The 9,423-nt window shown below is 38.9% G+C and overlaps 1 long non-coding RNA gene across 1 annotated transcript; it reads left to right on the top strand.

The window, feature by feature from the left end:
• The first annotated feature begins 399 nt into the window (after window positions 1-399).
• Window positions 400-4,055, top strand: LOC108449272. Its single transcript, XR_001865420.1, has 2 exons — window positions 400-506; window positions 3,961-4,055. It is a non-coding gene; the product is annotated as an uncharacterized LOC108449272 (long non-coding RNA).
• The last annotated feature ends 5,368 nt before the right edge of the window (window positions 4,056-9,423 follow it).

Genomic DNA, 9,423 nt, shown 5'->3' with positions numbered 1-9,423 from the left:
TGCATGTGTGTTACTCACATAATACATATAACTGTTGATTACTTCAAGACTTTGTATCAACAGAAGCTCGGCAGAAAGTGAGGCAATTCTATCAGCCAGGAACCTGAAACATTTCTGAAATGTTTCCTAAACATTAACAGGAGCCAGGAGGTATTTTGATACTCATATAAATTTAAACTCATTTATAACAAATACTGAATTTATTGGTTTATTATGCTAGCAGGAATCGCATATTGTACTATAAAATCAAAGGCCAACATAGTTCAGATATCTTCAGCTATAATTAAGACTTCCATGTATTTTATGAGATTTGAAAGAGAGGAATACTATAAAATCTATAGACCTTATTCATTAAAAAAGCTGCTTATGTAATCAATTCACATTTTTCAGTGTGTTTTATGGCATCCTGGAATATCTGCATTCAAGATATATGGGATATTTCAGCTATATTTATAACGTTTATGGCTGTGGATCTACAAATATAGATGGCATAAGGCTGCTAAAAGGTACGTTTGTTTTTATGCATGTCATTATTTATTATGTATATCACAGTTAGCACCCAAACTGTATGTACATGTTTAACGTCACTCATGTCAGTCCCCACTCTGGCAGCAAGATCTCTCCTTGATTTGTAGCTGAGCATCCACAGGATTGGTACTCTGATTTGCTTACAGTGGTGGTAGGAAGTCTGTGAAATAAACCAGGTGTTTCTTAAACTGAGTTTGTTTGAGGACTGCCCTCAGAAGCAGCTCCTGGTCTCCTGACTTCCAACCTCCATGTCTTCTTTATGGTCCCCAAAGGATCCAATCCCATGTCACTCACCCAGCCAATCTTTCTGTCAAGCTCATTTAACCCTCTAACTCACATATATTCCTTTGTTTAGCTCTATGCACCCATCCTAACAAACCTCCCCAGGATCCTGACATCCTTCTGGTGTGCAGGCCAGTGCTGCTGTCCCTGTCCCATGGACCTTGCTTTCTCCTGCTGCACACCTGTGCTAGTGCTGGTCTGAAAAGAGCAGCTCTTGCAGGCTTTAGAATGGTGCATCAGTGACAGCAGCCCCAGAGACACTGCCAGTTTTATTTCTATGCCAAGGCAGTGTCAGCCACAGCTCCTTACTCTGGCAGCGTAACACTTTCTCACGGGATCAGTGAGGCACTTACATAAGAGAAAGGAGAACTGCATGCTAACACTGGCAAAAAAATTTAAAGGTGCACATATCACAACTGATGAACCTCTTGTATAAATAATTTAGTTATAATTAACATCATTACTGCAATTGAAGTGAATGTTTTCTGAGCTGTTGATTCAGATCATAATTTTGCGGGATTTCCATGCCACTAGCATCCCAAAATTGTCTGATCCACTGATACAGATACTCATATATTTGGTAAAAAGGCATTTGAAGTAGAAAAAGGGAAGGGGAGTATGCTCAATAAGCCTCTGCCTCCTATCCAGCCAAGTTTAGAGATATTCCAACCCGATGTACCACTTTGTGGTTTTCGTGCCTTAAACTGAGCAGTGTCGTTTTCACAGTTTAAAGGGATCTGCTCAGCTGAGAGGGTGGCGGTGGCCTCCAGTCATGCCTGGGAAGTGCCTGTATATTTGCTGCCCATATCTGTTATTAATTTGTGTCTTAAAATAAACTTGTAGGCATTCCCACAGGAACTTGAAATTGAAAATATATGAAGGATTGGCAGGATCAGATTCATAATGATGCATTGTTACCATTTGTGATCAGTTTTTTGATGCTAAATATGTACTGTACAGTTTCATTACAGATTTCTTTCTCTAATAATCAACCTTACTGCTAAACATCTAAAGCAGGATTAAGCAAAGAATAAACTACTGCACAGCTAACTACAGTAGGGGAAGATTTATTTATCCAGGGAGATTTCAAGTGGACATTTAGATACTGCCACAGTGGCAGATGAATTAGCATGGGAAAATGCTGCTGATTCTTCTTTCCAATAGATCTAGCACATTAGCAGAACACCATGGGCTGGAAAAAATTATAATCTACAAATGGAAAATTGAAATATACTGAAATCTAACCAGGGAGTCAGAGGAACATGTCTCCTGGAATGGCTCCTGTGTTGGCAGAAGTGACTGGGCAGTGATCCCAGAGTGTATTAATCTCCAGTCATGAAGCTAACACAGGAAGGTCATTTAGTTATTAGGAAAATAAAACAGGTTTTATAAACTGAAGTGTGGTGATCATGAAAGGATTACACTCCTACCAGTTTTGCTCAGGACTGTCCACTGGCTATGGTTAGGGTAGCAGGACTGCCTGTTACAGATTGTCTCCAATCTGTAGGATAGCACAGCTCACAATCACACAGTTTGGCTTTCTGTCTTTGCCCAAAAAAGGTAGTCCCGAAATGTTGCCAAGATTTATGTCTCAGAGTGGCATCTGGCAGGAGCTACAGCCATGACAGAGAGAGTGTTAGAAGCTAAAGAGTACAGGCAATTGCTGTTCACTGCTCTAGCTAGCACCTTCTCCTCATTTTATTTGCTAGTACAAGCATTGCCTACATATTTTATAACAGCTCTCTGCACAAGGTATCCTTTGGATGTCCCTTGGCCTCCAGGGGCATCCCAGGACATGATCACTGGAAATCTTGAACCTCATTAGGCAAAAAGAATGGACAGGATACAAGGCTGGAATACTTCTCACCAAATTTTAGTGATTTATATGTAGTTGATGAAATAACTTATTCTATTTATGGATTGAAACAAGGACTTTCACAAGCAAGCCACCTCAGCTCTCCACCTCACAGAGTGTCGGGTTTGAGTGCTAGCCCAAAGAGAACCTGGAGGTCTAGCCATGGACCAACTGCACTACGGCAGGCACACACACACAAAAGCACAGGCAGAGGTGAAGAAGTATAGAGAGAGAGAGGGCACTCTGTATAGGTTCCACAGAGAAAGTATACTCTCATGAGACAATGGGGCAGAGAACACAGCTGAATTTTTGACAGGGCCCACGGATTTTATAGTGGGGATGGGAAAGCGGGGAAAGGGACTACAGCCAATGAGATAAGGACAAGTAGGCGGGGTTAACAGTGAGTGAAACAATGGGAACAACACATAGGAGGGGAAGGAACCAATGGGGTGTCGAGTACTACAGAACCTTCTAGAACTATTACATATTTACTAAGGGAAATGAATATTAACAAACACATAAAACAGGGAGGGGAAAACATAAACCAATCATATAAAGGTATGTAAATAACTGAACAGGGGATTGTGGGTTCTCACCCTAACTACAGTGGGTGGCTAAACCTCAGGGCCTGACCACCACAGCTTATTATTGGTGTTCTCAGGGGTCAGGGGGGCTGCAGCTCCTTGCACTGCCATAACAGAGGGCAGGTTTAATTTTAGGAAAAGTTCTTCCCTGTGAGGGTAGTGGGGCATGGGGACAGGTTGCCTAGAGGAGTTGTGAATGCCCCATACCTAGAAGTGTTCAAGACTGGGTTGGATGGGGTTTTGAGCAAGCTGGTCTAGTGAAAGGTCTCTGTATATATGGCAGGGTGTTGGAATGAGATGATCTTTAAGGTCCCTTTAAACACAAACCGTTTTATGATTCTGCGATAGGATTGAAAACCTCCAAGAATGGATAGTGCACAACTTGTCCGGGCAACCTGTTCCAAAGCCTAGCTGACCTAAGGTTTTTGGCATATGCTAATTTGTGAACTGTCCCTGGACATCTGACAGCAGCCCTACTGCACCAATGTCCACTCATTGGCCTTCTTCATTTATCAGCATAGACACAAGCCCTCCCATTGCCAAGCAGGACCCCTAAAAGCTGGGGCAGGGCCATCACTGAACCAAGGAATGCAGCCTCTCCCCCCCCCCATCCTGGCCTTAGACTCACACATCAGAGAGAGAGTTGAAAAGAGATCAGAAAAAAAATACTGTTTTCACTAGATCTATGTTTTCATTTGCTTCATATTTTAGGAGCCATCAGACGAAAGGGCAAGAAAGGAAGCTACAAATCCTTTTCAAAAGGCAGAGAAAAGAAATGAGCAGCAACAACAACAAGAAAAAAAAAAGAAAAAGGTAATTTTGAAATATATCCTTAACTTCTAAGCTGTAGAGCTAGGCCTTGGATATTGTTAATGAACCATTAGCCCTGCCTTAATCACAACATCTCTTTCTTTTGTTCTCACACCCCACTGCTTTTTCACAGCCGGACACACTTGGATTTTCAGAAGTGACAGCACTCCTCATGAGCATGGCTCACGCTGGTTATAATGGACACATCTGTGCTTGCAATGTTTGTCCATCATACCCACTGTTTGCTTTTAGCAGCACGACGACGAGAGTGTGGCAGCCTGTGTGTGTGTGCATGTGTGGGAGCAGCAGCGAGAATGCAGAGACTACTTAAAACCCTGCTAAGCTGCTCTGTTTCTCAATACTGTATTTATTGCAACTCACTTTGTAGTCAGATGAATGGAGTATTTTTTTAAAGGAATTTTACTCCCAATTGTTTTTACTACAACATAAATTTGCTGACTGTTTATTAGACAGTAAGAACTCGGGCAACCCTTTGTGAGACTTGATCTTCTATTGAAATGTGTTCAGCTTTGCCCTGGAAGTTGGCCTTTCAGCTGAATAACAAAAACTCACAGGCAAAGCTCCCCATACAGTCACAGCATTGGTTTTCTCTGTGCAAGCCTTCCTCCAACACTCCCCCTCAAATGAGTTCCCTGTGGCAGTGTCAGTACTGGTGAGTGAAACATGGCCAGGGTGTGCTGTAAAATTGTGAGCACAATTTTGGGCATGGTTTCGGCCCTGGCCAGCAAGCAGCTCCTGCACAGTGCCTGGCAAGGTCTGGGGAGCTGCCTGAGTGATCTGGCTGCAGCAATGCTGATGTGGTGAGAGTGTGAGTCATGCCACATCCTTTTGGCCCCCTGTTTGGCCCCCCTGCCACAGGCTGGCCTCCAGTATGTACTCGAGGAGATGCAATCACACTACCTGCTTTTTATTTTTTCCCCTTTTCTTTTTTTCTTTTTTCTTTTTTTTCCCCACTTTCTTTTTTCTTTTTTTTTCCTCCTTGTTTTTCCTTGTCTTTTTTTCCTTTTTTGGCAACAACTTAGATTACCATTATTTTAAGCTGTGATTCTGCACTGAAGGTTGCATGAATGATTCTTTCTGCAGCTTTGGGTTCTTTCTCTTCCACTTGCAACTCTGTTTTTACCCTACAGCAATTTCACTGACCCTGTCCTTACACTGAGGGAGGTGAGGGAACACCCTTCAGTGCTCTACATAAGTTTGAGTGTTTGTTGTCCTTGAAACTATAGACAGAAACCCAACCATACTCCTTAGGGAAAGGATAAAAAAAAAACTTGCTCTTTTTGCTGTCCTTGATAATTATTTTTTTGCTTCCATGTATCTTAAAGTAGTTTTTATTTTCTTATATTTTATCTAGAATTTGCATTTCACATAGTCAGAATTAGAGAATGTTTTGAGTTGGAAGGGACCTTAAAGACCATCTAGTTTCAATCCTGTTGCTATGGGCAGAGAATATGAAGCATTTCATGACGATTTTTTTCTTCAAGTTAATCCTATAAATTAGAATGTAATATACAAGGGGATGAAAAGTTAGCATTAAAGCATATTTAGATTTCATTTGTCCTTTTGTGCATCTTCCTACCATCATTCATTCAATCTGCTGTTATGTCCCCTTTCGTATATTGTATCCTAACAATCCTTTAGAACATTTCTGGAATGTTTATAAGCCAAATGGATATTGTGAATCTAATGATGCTAAATGTCAAATTAATTTCCTTATTGGCTCAATATTCTTGGATTAATAATATGCTGGTTTGAAATAACCAACATTTCAAAGAGAAACTGATTCTTCTACATTTATTATTTATTTCATTGAGCCAAACAATAATAATGTGAAGCAATCATACAAATTAATGTTAAAAAGATTCATAATTTACTTTTATTTAGTGATACTGATAGCTGGAACAGCAATGGCAAATATAATTAAAGTTGCATAACTTTTCCATTCTATCCTCTTTTTAATTTGCTCATAGTTTTCTTAATTGATCACTATCCATTCCCAACATTTGTATTCATAGTTTCTGTTAGTAAGCGATTTTTTTTGGTGAAAATCTATGTAAAAAATGTTCCAGCAATTCTTGAAAATAACAAAACTACAAAACTCAAAACTCAAAACAATCCCACAAAGCCATTATTTTTTCCCATAAAAAGAATAACTAAAAAAATCTCTCTTTTAAGAAAAGCCTTCATCAAGATAGCTTGAGGAGGAGGATGAAGAGCCAAATACTTTGTTGTTATAAATGGGAAATGTCAGTAGGAAAAACGGGACTTGTGGTCATTTTTATGTGCAGAAAATCTGGCACAAAACTTGCTATGGAATGGTCTCTTGTGAGATGAAGTGATTTGGTAAACATTGGTTACATTTTGACCAGAGTGGGAATCTTTGGAAACTCAGCTCTGTTTGTGTGGAGTATATTTCTTGCATGTAGCTATGAGCTGTTACTCAGGGAACAGTGAGTGATAAACAGTTTGAAAATTTTGATTAAACAGATGTTTTGCCTTCCTAAAACTTGGAAGGTAAACAGATCTTTGACACAGAGAATATCCAACACCACTGTCCCAGTCTGAGAATACCTAAAACACCATTCTGAAAAGAATGGATGAATTCATCTAAGTATGTCACATTTTAGATCTTTCAGAGTTTAATTATTGCATGGATTTTGCATATACTCTAAACTAAGAACAGAAATTTAGCTTAAATCTTGATTGAATGAGCAATTATCACCATTAGAATTTTCCACTTCTGCTACCTTTTCCTTCTTTACTCTATATTTGGGCATTTATTGACATCTGGATTCCATTTGACTGAATATGTAATTGTAAATACAGTGAAAATAATCAGATCCCCTTTTTGAGAGGAATGTTAAGCAAGCAAGCCAAATACTTTGATTTTGCCCCAGATATAGTCTCAGCATCACTTATTTTAGAAAAATAAAGCTTTTTAGAAAAGCTGTTCCTGTCTTGATGAATCTGTCATTGAACAAAATTGTACTGGTTGTCCATAGATGGAAAAGATCAGGGTTAATCCCAAAAGTAGATTGTGGGCTTTGCTAACCACCTGTCAGCTAAGGACTACCACAGTAAAGAACAGGTTTGGAGGAGAAGCCAAAAAATACCTCCAAGAAACTTGTCACTGCTATAAATTCTGACCCATCAACATTATTGACAGTGGAATCCTTAGCACCTGATTTTAACCATTCAAATATTAGACATTTGGTTTAAATTGGTTACTAAAGTCCATTGTGTAGGCAGTGGAGAAATAGATACAAGTCTTTTTGGATGGTGATGCACACCAGCTTTCAGACAGTGGTGGCAATACAAGATAGACTGTCCTCTGAAGGTTATTTCTGATTCCTTGAGGTTTGGAGAAATGTTCATATTTTGCTGCAGGCACCTAACCCTTAAACTGCTAAAATCAGTGAGACAAATCCCAGAGCAGATTCTCTAATATCAGCAACAGTCAGACATAATCTATTGATGGAATTCAGCAGTTCATCAAATAATCCTTTTTCAGTTACAGTAATAGCAAGACTTGGCTATGCCACTTAACAGAAGCGAGAGGGGACAGGTGACAAGTAAGCTGTATTTGTTCACACATTTAGGAGCAACTTCTGTGAATACTGCATCTCAGAGACATTTTTCTTCTCATTTCTGTCACATTCCAGGTAGCAATTGCTGCAGTCTTGTTAGTGCTATTTATTGTATACCTAAAAGTACCCTAGTTGGCACAGAGGTCACTTTCTGTTCTTTTATAAAATAAGGAATATTATCTTTAGAAAGTGGCTAGTTTTCCCCTTTGTTCCCACATTCAATTCCTTAGGGAATACTAGATCAGTTTTGAGCTACACTTTTGCTTCTAACCCTGGAATTAATATTTTCAGCTGGTCTAAATATGTTTAATCCAGTACAAGACCTTTCCCTTTCATATTTTTTTTAATCTAATTTTTACCTATCTTTAAGTACACATCATGCTATATATGAAAACAGAAAGCCTTCTGAATTGGTAAGCACAAATATAAAAGGAAGGTGTGAAAAAGAACCCATTTCATAGCTTTGAAACCAGTGATCACAATGTGTCACATGAGACCACCCCTCAGCAAGTAAGAAATTAGAAATTTTGGGGGCTGTTGAACACCAAATTTTCACAGCAGACTGGCACAAAGTTGTTTAGCACAGGTGTTTCTGTAATTGTGATACACTGGGAAAATTCTCAGTGTTCCAACTTCAATGGCTCCCAGACTCACACTTCCACCTGCGTGGTGTGGTGGTCTGCTCTGAACACACTGGCCTGTAATCTGAACCATGCACTAACATGTGCCTGGCTCAAAAACCTGTTAAACCCACCCTTCCCCCCGTTCTCCTGACATCTTTGGGCTTGTTTCCTCATTTCTGTCTTTATGTTTAAAGGATTTACAAAATGGAGAAAATAGAAACAGCAGAAATCTCGTGGGACTGGAGGTGTGGGAGGGAGTTGGTCAGGTACTTCCAGTTTCGTAGGGAGTTAAATTTGCTCACTGCTCGGTGCAGGGCATGCAAAGGTCTTTGGAAAGAAATGTGATGGTGTTCTTTGTAAATGGATGACCCAATTTGTGGGGAAAAATTTGATGCATTGTTTCTTTTCTTCAGGTTAAGGTACTACGTAAAAAAAAAAAAAGAAAAAATAGACATGCAAATACATTTCAAGCCATTTATTTGTCTTGTGAGCTGTTTTTTTGACCAACATTGTTATGATTCCTACTAGCCCTCACATAAAACTTTGCCTAAGTAAATCTCAGTGTGCTTTCAGTTGTCATTGTATACTTACTGTCAGAGGTTCACTGCTGAACTCACCATTGTGCTTGTGTGTGTTTGTGTGAACAGAGGAGTCTCAACCTCATAATACAGGAAATGTGGACCAATATTTTGATAACACTTCTATAAACAAGTAGCAGAACTGTGTAAATAATTTTTATTAAAAAAAGATGTATGTAAAAATGTTAGTAGATAACAGAATATAACACACATGAATTCAGCCATATTCTCTAAGAAAAAAAAGAGCAAAAGACTAATTTTCTCTCAAAATCCTGGTTAAAGCAAGACAATTAAATTCTATATTACTAATGTTTATACATATACTTTCATTTACTGTTTGCTATTTTGTACAGGTACTATAAAATTGATAATATTTACAGCCAGAGCTTTCTTCAGTATTTCCCCGGAATGTATCTACATTGGAAAATTGCTGATTTACAAAAAACTTCTACAGATGAAAAAGTTTTAGTGAAATTGTTCTTAAAGGAAATATACAGAACTACTTTGAGAAATTCAAACTAAACTACTAATTTTGTTGTTTTCAAAAAAAAAAAT

The sequence above is a fragment of the Corvus brachyrhynchos genome, unplaced genomic scaffold, assembly GCF_000691975.1.
Source record: "Corvus brachyrhynchos isolate BGI_N302 unplaced genomic scaffold, ASM69197v1 scaffold116, whole genome shotgun sequence".
In the NCBI taxonomy this organism is placed as follows: Eukaryota; Metazoa; Chordata; class Aves; order Passeriformes; family Corvidae; genus Corvus; species Corvus brachyrhynchos.
Note: the sequence above shows the minus strand (reverse complement) of the source record. Positions and strands in the feature narration are given on the sequence as shown.